Here is a 13,437-nt window from a genome sequence, read left to right as displayed (position 1 = left end):
ATTTTGACTGTAAATGACTATTGCATGTGAATTATCACTTCTGAAACTGAAATAAGTGTGTTTAGAGTCATTTTAATGCCTGAAATTGGTTGCAATAGAAGCTCCCGAGTAAGAGAAAAAGTCTGTAAAAATGGCAATTTTGGTCACATTGAGGCTTTAAAAAGTAGTTATTCAACATGAGGCACAATCCAAATGACATTTTGAATCAATTTTTCTACAGTCCAAAAAATCAATTTTCTGATGAAAAACGATGATCCGTGACCTGTCTAACTTTATCCAGATGGTCAGAAATGGTAATTTTTTAATGTTAAATATTTTGACTGTAAATGACTATTGCATGTGAATTATCACTTCCGAAACTAAAATAATTGTGTTTAGAATCATTTTAATGCCTGAAATTGGTCGAAATAGAAGCCTCTGAGTAGGAGAAAAAGTCTGTAAAAATGGCAATTTTGGTCACATTGAGGCTTTAAAAAGTAGTTATTCAACATGAGGCACAATACAAATGACATTTTGAATTAATTTTTCTAAAGTCCAAAAAACCTATTTTCTGATGAAAAACGATGATCCGTGACCTGTCGAACTTTCTCCAGATGGTCAGAAATGGTAATTTCTAATGTTTAATTTTTGTACTGTAAATGACTATTACATGTGAGTTATAACTTTTGGAACTAAAATAAGTGTGTTTAGAGTCATTTTAATGCCTGAAATTGGTTGAAATAGAAGCTTCCGAGTAAGAGAAAAAGTCTGTAAAAATTGCAATTTTGGTCACATTGAGGCTTTAAAAAGTATTTATTCAACATGAGGCACAATACAAATGACATTTTGAATCAATTTTTCTAAAGTCCAAAAAATCTATTTTCTGATGAAAATTGATGATCCGTGACCTGTCGAACTTTCTCCAGATGGTCAGAAATGGTTATTTTTTAATGTTAAATATTTTGGTTGTAAATGACTATTGCATGTGAATTATCACTTCTGAAACAAAAATAAGGGTGTTTAGAGTCATTTTAATGCCTGAAATTGGTCGAAATAGAAGCTTCTGAGTAGGAGAAAAAGTCTGTAAAAGTGGCAATTTTGGGCACATTGAGGCTTTAAAAAGTAGTTATTCAACATGAGGCACAATACAAATGACATTTTGAATCAATTTTTCTACAGTCCAAAAAATCTATTTTCTGATGAAAACGATGATCCGTGACCTGTCGAACTTTGTCCAGATGGTCAGAAATGGTAATTTTTTAATGTAAAATATTTTTACTGTAAATGACTATTGCATGTGAATTATCACTTTTGGAACTAAAATAAGTGTGTTTAGTGTCATTTTAATGCCTGAAATTGGTCGAAATAGAAGCTTCTGAGTAGGAGAAAAAGTCTGTAAAAATGGCAATTTCGGTCACATTGAGGCTTTAAAAAGTAATTTTTCAACATGAGGTACAATCCAAATGATATTTTGAATCTATTTTTCTACAGTCCAAAAAATCAATTTTCTGATGAAAAACGATGATCGGTGACCTGTCGAACTTTGTGCAGATGGTCAGAAATGGTCATTTTTTAATGTTAAATATTTTGACTGTAAATGACTATTGCATGTGAATTATCACTTCTGAAACAAAAATAAGGGTGTTTAGAGTCATTTTAATGCCTGAAATTGGTCGAAAAAGAAGCTTCTGAGTAGGAGAAAAAGTCTGTAAAAATGGCAATTTTGGTCACATTGTGGCTTTAAAAAGTAGTTATTCAACATGAGGCACAATACAAATGACATTTTGAATCAATTTTTCTACAGTCCAAAAAATCTATTTTCTGATGAAAAACGATGATCCGTGACCTGTCTAACTTTGTCCAGATGGTCAGAAATGGGAATTTTTTAATGTTAAATATTTTGACTGTAAATGACTATTGCATGTGAATTATCACTTTTGGAACTAAAATAAGTGTGTTTAGAGTCATTTTAATGCCTGAAATTGGTCGAAATAGAAGCTTCTGAGTAGGAGAAAAAGTCTGTAAAAATGGCAATTTTGGTCACATTGAGGCTTTAAAAAGTAGTTATTCAACATGAGGCACAATCCAAATGACATTTTGAATCAATTTTTCTACAGTCCAAAAAATCAATTTTCTGATGAAAAACGATGATCCGTGACCTGTCTAACTTTATCCAGATGGTCAGAAATGGTAATTTTTTAATGTTAAATATTTTGACTGTAAATGACTATTGCATGTGAATTATCACTTCTGAAACTGAAATAAGTGTGTTTAGAGTCATTTTAATGCCTGAAATTGGTCGAAATAGAAGCTTCTGAGTAGGAGAAAAAGTCTGTAAAAATGGCAATTTTGGTCACATTGTGGCTTTAAAAAGTAGTTATTCAACATGAGGCACAATACAAATGACATTTTGAATCAATTTTTCTACAGTCCAAAAAATCTATTTTCTGATGAAAAACGATGATCCGTGACCTGTCTAACTTTGTCCAGATGGTCAGAAATGGGAATTTTTTAATGTTAAATATTTTGACTGTAAATGACTATTGCATGTGAATTATCACTTTTGGAACTAAAATAAGTGTGTTTAGAGTCATTTTAATGCCTGAAATTGGTCGAAATAGAAGCTTCTGAGTAGGAGAAAAAGTCTGTAAAAATGGCAATTTTGGTCACATTGAGGCTTTAAAAAGTAGTTATTCAACATGAGGCACAATCCAAATGACATTTTGAATCAATTTTTCTACAGTCCAAAAAATCAATTTTCTGATGAAAAACGATGATCCGTGACCTGTCTAACTTTATCCAGATGGTCAGAAATGGTAATTTTTTAATGTTAAATATTTTGACTGTAAATGACTATAGCATGTGAATTATCACTTCTGAAACTGAAATAAGTGTGTTTAGAGTCATTTTAATGCCTGAAATTGGTCGAAATAGAAGCTTCTGAGTGGGAGAAAAAGTCTGTAAAAATGGCAATTTTGGTCACATTGAGGCTTTAAAAAGTAGTTATTGAACATGAGGCACAATACAAATGACATTTTGAATCAATTTTTCTACAGTCCAAAAAATCAATTTTCTGATGAAAAACGATGATCCGTGCCCTGTCTAACTTTGTCCAGATGGTCAGAAATGGTAATTTTTTAATGTAAAATATTTTTACTGTAAATGACTATTGCATGTGAATTATCACTTTTGGAACTAAAATAAGTGTGTTTAGTGTCATTTTAATGCCTGAAATTGGTCGAAATAGAAGCTTCTGAGTAGGAGAAAAAGTCTGTAAAAATGGCAATTTTGGTCACATTGAGGCTTTAAAAAGTAATTTTCCAACATGAGGTACAATCCAAATGACATTTTGAATCTATTTTTCTACAGTCCAAAAAATCAATTTTCTGATGAAAAACGATGATCCGTGACCTGTCGAACTTTGTGCAGATGGTCAGAAATGGACATTTTTTAATGTTAAATATTTTGACTGTAAATGACTATTGCATGTGAATTATCACTTCTGAAACAAAAATAAGGGTGTTTAGAATCATTTTAATGCCTGAAATTGGTCGAAATAGAAGCCTCTGAGTAGGAGAAAAAGTCTGTAAAAATGGCAATTTTAGGCACATTGAGGCTTTAAAAAGTAGTTATTCAACATGAGGCACAATACAAATGACATTTTGAATCTATTTTTCTACAGTCCAAAAAATCAATTTTCTGATGAAAAACGATGATCCGTGACCTGTCGAACTTTGTGCAGATGGTCAGAAATGGACATTTTTTAATGTTAAATATTTTGACTGTAAATGACTATTGCATGTGAATTATCACTTCTGAAACAAAAAAAAGGGTGTTTAGAATCATTTTAATGCCTGAAATTGGTCGAAATAGAAGCCTCTGAGTACGAGAAAAAGTCTGTAAAAATGGCAATTTTGGGCACATTGAGGCTTTAAAAAGTAATTTTTCAACATGAGGTACAATCCAAATGACATTTTGAATCTATTTTTCTACAGTCCAAAAAATCAATTTTCTGATGAAAAACGATGATCCATGACCTGTCGAACTTTGTGCAGATGGTCAGAAATGGACATTTTTTAATGTTAAATATTTTGACTGTAAATGACTATTGCATGTGAATTATCACTTCTGAAACAAAAATAAGGGTGTTTAGAATCAGTTTAATGCCTGAAATTGGTCGAAATAGAAGCCTCTGAGTAGGAGAAAAAGTCTGTAAAAATGGCAATTTTGGTCACATTGAGGCTTTAAAAAGTAGTTATTCAACATGAGGCACAATACAAATGATATTTTGAATCAATTTTTCTAAAGTCCAAAAAATCTATTTTCTGATGAAAAACGATGATCCGTGACCTGTCGAACTTTCTCCAGATGGTCAGAAATGGTAATTTCTAATGTTTAATTTTTGGACTGTAAATGACTATTGCATGTGAGTTATAACTTTTGGAACTAAAATATGTTTGTTTAGAGTCATTTTAATGCCTGAAATTGGTTGAAATAGAAGCTTCCGAGTAAGAGAAAAAGTCTGTAAAAATGGCAATTTTGGTCACATTGAGGCTTTAAAAAGTAGTTATTCAACATGAGGCACAATACAAATGACATTTTGAATCAATTTTTCTAAAGTCCAAAAAATCTATTTTCTGATGAAAAACGATGATCCGTGACCTGTCGAACTTTCTCCAGATGGTCAGAAATGGTAATTTTTTAATGTTTAATTTTTGGACTGTAAATGACTATTGCATGTGAGGTATAACTTTTGGAACTAAAATAAGTGTGTTTAGAGTAATTTTAATGCCTGAAATTAGTTGAAATAGAAGCTTCCGAGTAAGAGAAAAAGTCTGTAAAAATGGCAATTTTGGTCACATTGAGGCTTTAAAACGGAGTTATTCAACATGAGGCACAATACAAATGACATTTTGAATCAATTTTTCTTAAAGTCCAAAAAATTAATTTTCTGATGAAAAACGATGACACGTGGCCTGTCGAACTTTCTCCAGATGGTCAGAAATGGTAATTTTTTAATGTTAAATATTTTGGTTGTGAATGACTATTGCATGTGAATTATCACTTTTGGAACTAAAATAAGTGTGTTTAGAGTCATTTAAATGCCTGAAATTGGTTGAAATAGAAGCTTCAGAGTAAGAGAAAAAGTCTGTAAAAATGGCAATTTTGGTCACATTGAGGCTTTAAAAAGTAGTTATTCAACATGAGGCACAATACAAATGACATTTTGAATCAATTTTTCTAAAGTCCAAAAAATCTATTTTCTGATGAAAATTGATGATCCGTGACCTGTCGAACTTTCTCCAGATGGTCAGAAATGGTTATTTTTTAATGTTAAATATTTTGGTTGTAAATGACTATTGCATGTGAATTATCACTTCTGAAACAAAAATAAGGGTGTTTAGAGTCATTTTAATGCCTGAAATTGGTCGAAATAGAAGCTTCTGAGTAGGAGAAAAAGTCTGTAAAAATGGCAATTTTGGGCACATTGAGGCTTTAAAAAGTAGTTATTCAACATGAGGCACAATACAAATGACATTTTGAATCAATTTTTCTACAGTAAAAAAATCTATTTTCTGATGAAAACGATGATCCGTGACCTGTCGAACTTTGTCCAGATGGTCAGAAATGGTAATTTTTTAATGTAAAATATTTTTACTGTAAATGACTATTGCATGTGAATTATCACTTTTGGAACTAAAATAAGTGTGTTGAGTGTCATTTTAATTCCTGAAATTGGTCGAAATAGAAGCTTCTGAGTAGGAGAAAAAGTCTGTAAAAATGGCAATTTTGGTCACATTGAGGCTTTAAAAAGTAATTTTTCAACATGAGGTACAATCCAAATGATATTTTGAATCTATTTTTCTACAGTCCAAAAAATCAATTTTCTGATGAAAAACGATGATCGGTGACCTGTCGAACTTTGTGCAGATGGTCAGAAATGGTCATTTTTTAATGTTAAATATTTTGACTGTAAATGACTATTGCATGTGAATTATCACTTCTGAAACAAAAATAAGGGTGTTTAGAGTCATTTTAATGCCTGAAATTGGTCAAAAAAGAAGCTTCTGAGTAGGAGAAAAAGTCTGTAAAAATGGCAATTTTGGTCACATTGTGGCTTTAAAAAGTAGTTATTCAACATGAGGCACAATACAAATGACATTTTGAATCAATTTTTCTACAGTCCAAAAAATCTATTTTCTGATGAAAAACGATGATCCGTGACCTGTCTAACTTTGTCCAGATGGTCAGAAATGGGAATTTTTTAATGTTAAATATTTTGACTGTAAATGACTATTGCATGTGAATTATCACTTTTGGAACTAAAATAAGTGTGTTTAGAGTCATTTTAATGCCTGAAATTGGTCGAAATAGAAGCTTCTGAGTAGGAGAATAGGGGGCATATGTATCAACATCACCATTTGCGATTCTCAAATAGCGATTGTTAAGGAATCGCTATTTGAGAATTGCAAAACGGGATGTATTTAAAAATTCGCAAACTTTTTGCGATTTCTTAAAATTCCTTAATTGCGATTAGCAAATTGCGAAATCGCAATTAAGGAATACCTGCCCATTCATTTCTATGGGCCAGGAGACCCATAGGAATGAATGGGAAGTAATTCTCAAATAGCGAATTCGCAATTTGCTAATCGCTATTTGAGAATAATTTCAAAGGTGCAAGGGTGTCATGATGACACCCTGATGCACCCCTGAAATGAGCATGTGTGTGCATATGGCGCACATACATGCCCTAAGGGCATGTATGAGCGTCACGTGGCACTTTGCAAAATTAAAAATAGTGCATTTTGAAAGGAAATCGCAAATTACCACCAACTGGAAGTTGGTGGTAATTTGCGATTTCTTAAGGATAATTCGCACAACTTGGGTGCTTTTTACATATCATTTAAGAAATCGCAATGTGCGATTTCTTAAATGGTTAGGCAAAATTAAGAAATCGCTAAATTAGCAATTCCTTAATTTTGCGATGGGATTTTGCCTAATACATCCCGTTTTGCGAATTTTTACTCGCAAACGCTGTATTTTGCGATTCGCAGCGTTTGCGAGTAAAAATTAGCTTGATACATATGCCCCAAAGTCTGTAAAAATGGCAATTTTGGTCACATTGAGGCTTTAAAAAGTAGTTATTCAACATGAGGCACAATCCAAATGACATTTTGAATCAATTTTTCTACAGTCCAAAAAATCAATTTTCTGATGAAAAACGATGATCCGTGACCTGTCTAACTTTATCCAGATGGTCAGAAATGGTAATTTTTTAATGTTAAATATTTTGACTGTAAATGACTATTGCATGTGAATTATCACTTCTGAAACTGAAATAAGTGTGTTTAGAGTCATTTTAATGCCTGAAATTGGTCGAAATAGAAGCTTCTGAGTGGGAGAAAAAGTCTGTAAAAATGGCAATTTTGGTCACATTGAGGCTTTAAAAAGTAGTTATTCAACATGAGGCACAATACAAATGACATTTTGAATCAATTTTTCTAAAGTCCAAAAAATCAATTTTCTGATGAAAAACGATGACCCGTGACCTGTCAAACTTTCTCCAGATGGTCAGAAATGGTAATTTTTTAATGTTAAATATTTTGATTGTAAATGACAATTGCATGTGAATTATAACTTTTGGAACTAAAATAAGTGTGTTTAGAGTCATTTTAATGCCTGAAATTGGTCGAAATAGAAGATTCTGAGTAGGAGAAAAAGTCTGTAAAAATGGCAATTTTGGTCACATTGAGGCTTTAAAAAGTAGTTATTCAACATGAGGCACAATACAAATGACATTTTGAATCAATTTTTCTACAGTCCAAAAAATCTATTTTCTGATGAAAAACGATGATCCGTGACCTGTCTAACTTTGTCCAGATGGTCAGAAATGGGAATTTTTTAATGTTAAATATTTTGACTGTAAATGACTATTGCATGTGAATTATCACTTCTGAAACTAAAATAATTGTGTTTAGAATCATTTTAATGCCTGAAATTGGTCGAAATAGAAGCCTCTGAGTAGGATAAAAAGTTTGTAAAAATGGCAATTTTGGTCACATTGAGGCTTTAAAAAGTAGTTATTCAACATGAGGCACAATCCAAATGACATTTTGAATCAATTTTTCTACAGTCCAAAAAATCAATTTTCTGATGAAAAACTATGATCCGTGACCTGTCTAACTTTATCCAGATGGTCAGAAATGGTAATTTTTTAATGTTAAATATTTTGACTGTAAATGACTATTGCATGTGAATTATCACTTCTGAAACTGAAATAAGTGTGTTTAGAGTCATTTTAATGCCTGAAATTGGTCGAAATAGAACCTTCTGAGTGGGAGAAAAAGTCTGTAAAAATGGCAATTTTGGTCACATTGAGGCTTTAAAAAGTAGTTATTCAACATGAGGCACAATACAAATGACATTTTGAATCAATTTTTCTAAAGTCCAAAAAATCAATTTTCTGATGAAAAACGATGACCCGTGACCTGTCAAACTTTCTCCAGATGGTCAGAAATGGTAATTTTTTAATGTTAAATATTTTGATTGTAAATGACAATTGCATGTGAATTATAACTTTTGGAACTAAAATAAGTGTGTTTAGAGTCATTTTAATGCCTGAAATTGGTCGAAATAGAAGATTCTGAGTAGGAGAAAAAGTCTGTAAAAATGGCAATTTTGGTCACATTGAGGCTTTAAAAAGTAGTTATTCAACATGAGGCACAATCCAAATGACATTTTGAATCAATTTTTCTACAGTCCAAAAAATCAATTTTCTGATGAAAAACGATGATCCGTGACCTGTCTAACTTTGTCCAGATGGTCAGAAATGGTTATTTTTTAATGTTAAATATTTTGGTTGTAAATGACTATTGCATGTGAATTATCACTTCTGAAACAAAAATAAGGGTGTTTAGAGTCATTTTAATGCCTGAAATTGGTCGACATAGAAGCTTCTGAGTAGGAGAAAAAGTCTGTAAAAATGGGAATTTTGGGCACATTGAGGCTTTAAAAAGTAGTTATTCAACATGAGGCACAATACAAATGACATTTTGAATCAATTTTTCTACAGTCCAAAAAATCTATTTTCTGATGAAAAACGATGATCCGTGACCTGTCGAACTTTGTCCAGATGGTCAGAAATGGTATTTTTTAATGTAAAATATTTTTACTGTAAATGACTATTGCATGTGAATTATCACTTTTGGAACTAAAATAAGTGTGTTTAGTGTCATTTTAATGCCTGAAATTGGTCGAAATAGAAGCTTCTGAGTAAGAGAAAAAGTCTGTAAAAATGGCAATTTTGGTCACATTGAGGCTTTAAAAAGTAATTTTTCAACATGAGGTACAATCCAAATGACATTTTGAATCTATTTTTCTACAGTCCAAAAAATCAATTTTCTGATGAAAAACGATGATCCGTGACCTGTCGAACTTTGTGCAGATGGTCAGAAATGGACATTTTTTAATGTTAAATATTTTGACTGTAAATGACTATTGCATGTGAATTATCACTTCTGAAACAAAAATAAGGGTGTTTAGAATCATTTTAATGCCTGAAATTGGTCGAAATAGAAGCCTCTGAGTAGGAGAAAAAGTCTGTAAAAATGGCAATTTTGGGCACATTGAGGCTTTAAAAAGTAGTTATTCAACATGAGGCACAATACAAATGACATTTTGAATCAATTTTTCTACAGTCCAAAAAATCGATTTTCTGATGAAAAACGATGATCCGTGACCTGTCGAACTTTGTCCAGATGGTCAGAAATAGTAATTTTTTAATGTAAAATATTTTTACTGTAAATGACTATTGCATGTGAATTATCACTTTTGGAACTAAAATAAGTGTGTTTAGTGTCATTTTAATGCCTGAAATTGGTCGAAATAGAAGCTTCTGAGTAGGAGAAAAAGTCTGTAAAAATGGCAATTTTGGTCACATTGAGGCTTTAAAAAGTAATTTTTCAACATGAGGTACAATCCAAATGACATTTTGAATCTATTTTTCTACAGTCCAAAAAATCAATTTTCTGATGAAAAACGATGATCCGTGACCTGTCGAACTTTGTGCAGATGGTCAGAAATGGACATTTTTTAATGTTAAATATTTTGACTGTAAATGACTATTGCATGTGAATTATCACTTCTGAAACAAAAATAAGGGTGTTTAGAATCATTTTAATGCCTGAAATTGGTCGAAATAGAAGCCTCTGAGTAGGAGAAAAAGTCTGTAAAAATGGCAATTTTGGGCACATTGAGGCTTTAAAAAGTAGTTATTCAACATGAGGCACAATACAAATGACATTTTGAATCAATTTTTCTACAGTCCAAAAAATCGATTTTCTGATGAAAAACGATGATCCGTGACCTGTCGAACTTTGTCCAGATGGTCAGAAATAGTAATTTTTTAATGTAAAATATTTTTACTGTAAATGACTATTGCATGTGAATTATCACTTTTGGAACTAAAATAAGTGTGTTTAGTGTCATTTTAATGCCTGAAATTGGTCGAAATAGAAGCTTCTGAGTAGGAGAAAAAGTCTGTAAAAATGGCAATTTTGGTCACATTGAGGCTTTAAAAAGTAATTTTTCAACATGAGGTACAATCCAAATGACATTTTGAATCTATTTTTCTACAGTCCAAAAAATCAATTTTCTGATGAAAAACGATGATCCGTGACCTGTCGAACTTTGTGCAGATGGTCAGAAATGGACATTTTTTAATGTTAAATATTTTGACTGTAAATGACTATTGCATGTGAATTATCACTTCTGAAACAAAAATAAGGGTGTTTAGAATCATTTTAATGCCTGAAATTGGTCGAAATAGAAGCCTCTGAGTAGGAGAAAAAGTCTGTAAAAATGGCAATTTTGGTCACATTGAGGCTTTAAAAAGTAGTTATTCAACATGAGGCACAATACAAATGATATTTTGAATCAATTTTTCTAAAGTCCAAAAAATCTATTTTCTGATGAAAAACGATGATCCATGACCTGTCGAACTTTCTCCAGAACGTCAGAAATGGTAATTTCTAATGTTTAATTTTTGGACTGTAAATGACTATTGCATGTGAGTTATAACTTTTGGAACTAAAATATGTTTGTTTAGAGTCATTTTAATGCCTGAAATTGGTTGAAATAGAAGCTTCCGAGTAAGAGAAAAAGTCTGTAAAAATGGCAATTTTGGTCACATTGAGGCTTTAAAAAGTAGTTATTCAACATGAGGCACAATACAAATGACATTTTGAATCAATTTTTCTAAAGTCCAAAAAATCTATTTTCTGATGAAAAACGATGATCCGTGACCTGTCGAACTTTCTCCAGATGGTCAGAAATGGTAATTTTTTAATGTTTAATTTTTGGACTGTAAATGACTATTGCATGTGAGGTATAACTTTTGGAACTAAAATAAGTGTGTTTAGAGTAATTTTAATGCCTGAAATTAGTTGAAATAGAAGCTTCCGAGTAAGAGAAAAAGTCTGTAAAAATGGCAATTTTGGTCACATTGAGGCTTTAAAACGGAGTTATTCAACATGAGGCACAATACAAATGACATTTTGAATCAATTTTTCTTAAAGTCCAAAAAATAAATTTTCTGATGAAAAACGATGATACGTGGCCTGTCGAACTTTCTCCAGATGGTCCGAAATGGTAATTTTTTATGTTAAATATTTTGGTTGTGAATGACTATTGCATGTGAATTATCACTTTTGGAACTAAAATAAGTGTGTTTAGAGTCATTTTAATGCCTGAAATTGGTCGAAATAGAAGCTTCTGAGTAGGAGAAAAAGTCTGTAAAAATGGCAATTTTGGGCACATTGAGGCTTTAAAAAGTAGTTATTCAACATGAGGCACAATACAAATGACATTTTGAATCAATTTTTCTACAGTCCAAAAAATCTATTTTCTGATGAAAAACGATGATCCGTGACCTGTCGAACTTTGTCCAGATGGCCAGAAATGGTAATTTTTTAATGTAAAATATTTTTACTGTAAATGACTATTGCATGTGAATTATCACTTCTGAAACAAAAATAAGGGTGTTTAGAATCATTTTAATGCCTGAAATTGGTCGAAAAAGAAGCTTCTGAGTAGGAGAAAAAGTCTGTAAAAATGGCAATTTTGGTCACATTGTGGCTTTAAAAAGTAGTTATTCAACATGAGGCACAATACAAATGACATTTTGAATCAATTTTTCTACAGTCCAAAAAATCTATTTTCTGATGAAAAACGATGATCTGTGACCTGTCTAACTTTGTCCAGATGGTCAGAAATGGGAATTTTTTAATGTTAAATATTTTGACTGTCAATGACTATTGCATGTGAATTATCACTTTTGGAACTAAAATAAGGGTGTTTAGAGTCATTTTAATGCCTGAAATTGGTCGAAATAAAAGCTTCTGAGTAGGAGAAAAAGTCTGTAAAAATGGCAATTTTGGTCACATTGAGGCTTTAAAAAGTAGTTATTCAACATGAGGCACAATCCAAATGACATTTTGAATCAATTTTTCTACAGTCCAAAAAATCAATTTTCTGATGAAAAACGATGATCCGTGACCTGTCTAACTTTATCCAGATGGTCAGAAATGGTAATTTTTTAATGTTAAATATTTTGACTGTAAATGACTATTGCATGTGAATTATCACTTCTGAAACTGAAATAAGTGTGTTTAGAGTCATTTTAATGCCTGAAATTGGTCGAAATAGAAGCTTCTGAGTGGGAGAAAAAGTCTGTAAAAATGGCAATTTTGGTCACATTGAGGCTTTAAAAAGTAGGTATTCAACATGAGGCACAATACAGATGACATTGTGAATCAATTTTTCTAAAGTCCAAAAAATCAATTTTCTGATGAAAAACGATGACCCGTGACCTGTCGAACTTTCTCCAGATGGTCAGAAATGGTAATTTTTGTATGGTAAATATTTTGATTGTAAATGACAATTGCATGTGAATTATAACTTTTGGAACTAAAATAAGTGTGTTTAGAGTCATTTTAATGCCTGAAATTGGTCTGAGTAGGAGAAAAAGTCTGTAAAAATGGCAATTTTGGTCACATTGAGGCTTTAAAAAGTAGTTATTCAACATGAGGCACAATGAAAATGACATTTTGAATCAATTTTTCTACACTCCGAAAAATCAATTTTCTGATGAAAAACGATGATCCGTGACCTGTCGAACTTTCTCCAGATGGTCAGAAATGGTAATTTTTTAATGTTTAATTTTTGGACTGTAAATGACTATTGCATGTGAGTTATCACTTCTGAAACAAAAATAAGGGTGTTTAGAGTCATTTTAATGCCTGAAATTGGTTGAAATAGAAGCTCCCGAGTAAGAGAAAAAGTCTGTAAAAATGGCAATTTTGGTCACATTGAGGCTTTAAAACGGAGTTATTCAACATGAGGCACAATACAAATGACATTTTGAATCCATTTTTCTAAAGTCCAAAAAATACATTTTCA

This window comes from Triturus cristatus, chromosome 2_2 (assembly GCF_964204655.1).
Source record: "Triturus cristatus chromosome 2_2, aTriCri1.1, whole genome shotgun sequence".
Classification (NCBI taxonomy): Eukaryota; Metazoa; Chordata; class Amphibia; order Caudata; family Salamandridae; genus Triturus; species Triturus cristatus.
The sequence above is the reverse complement of the archived record's forward strand: the minus strand, read 5'-3'. Positions refer to the sequence as shown.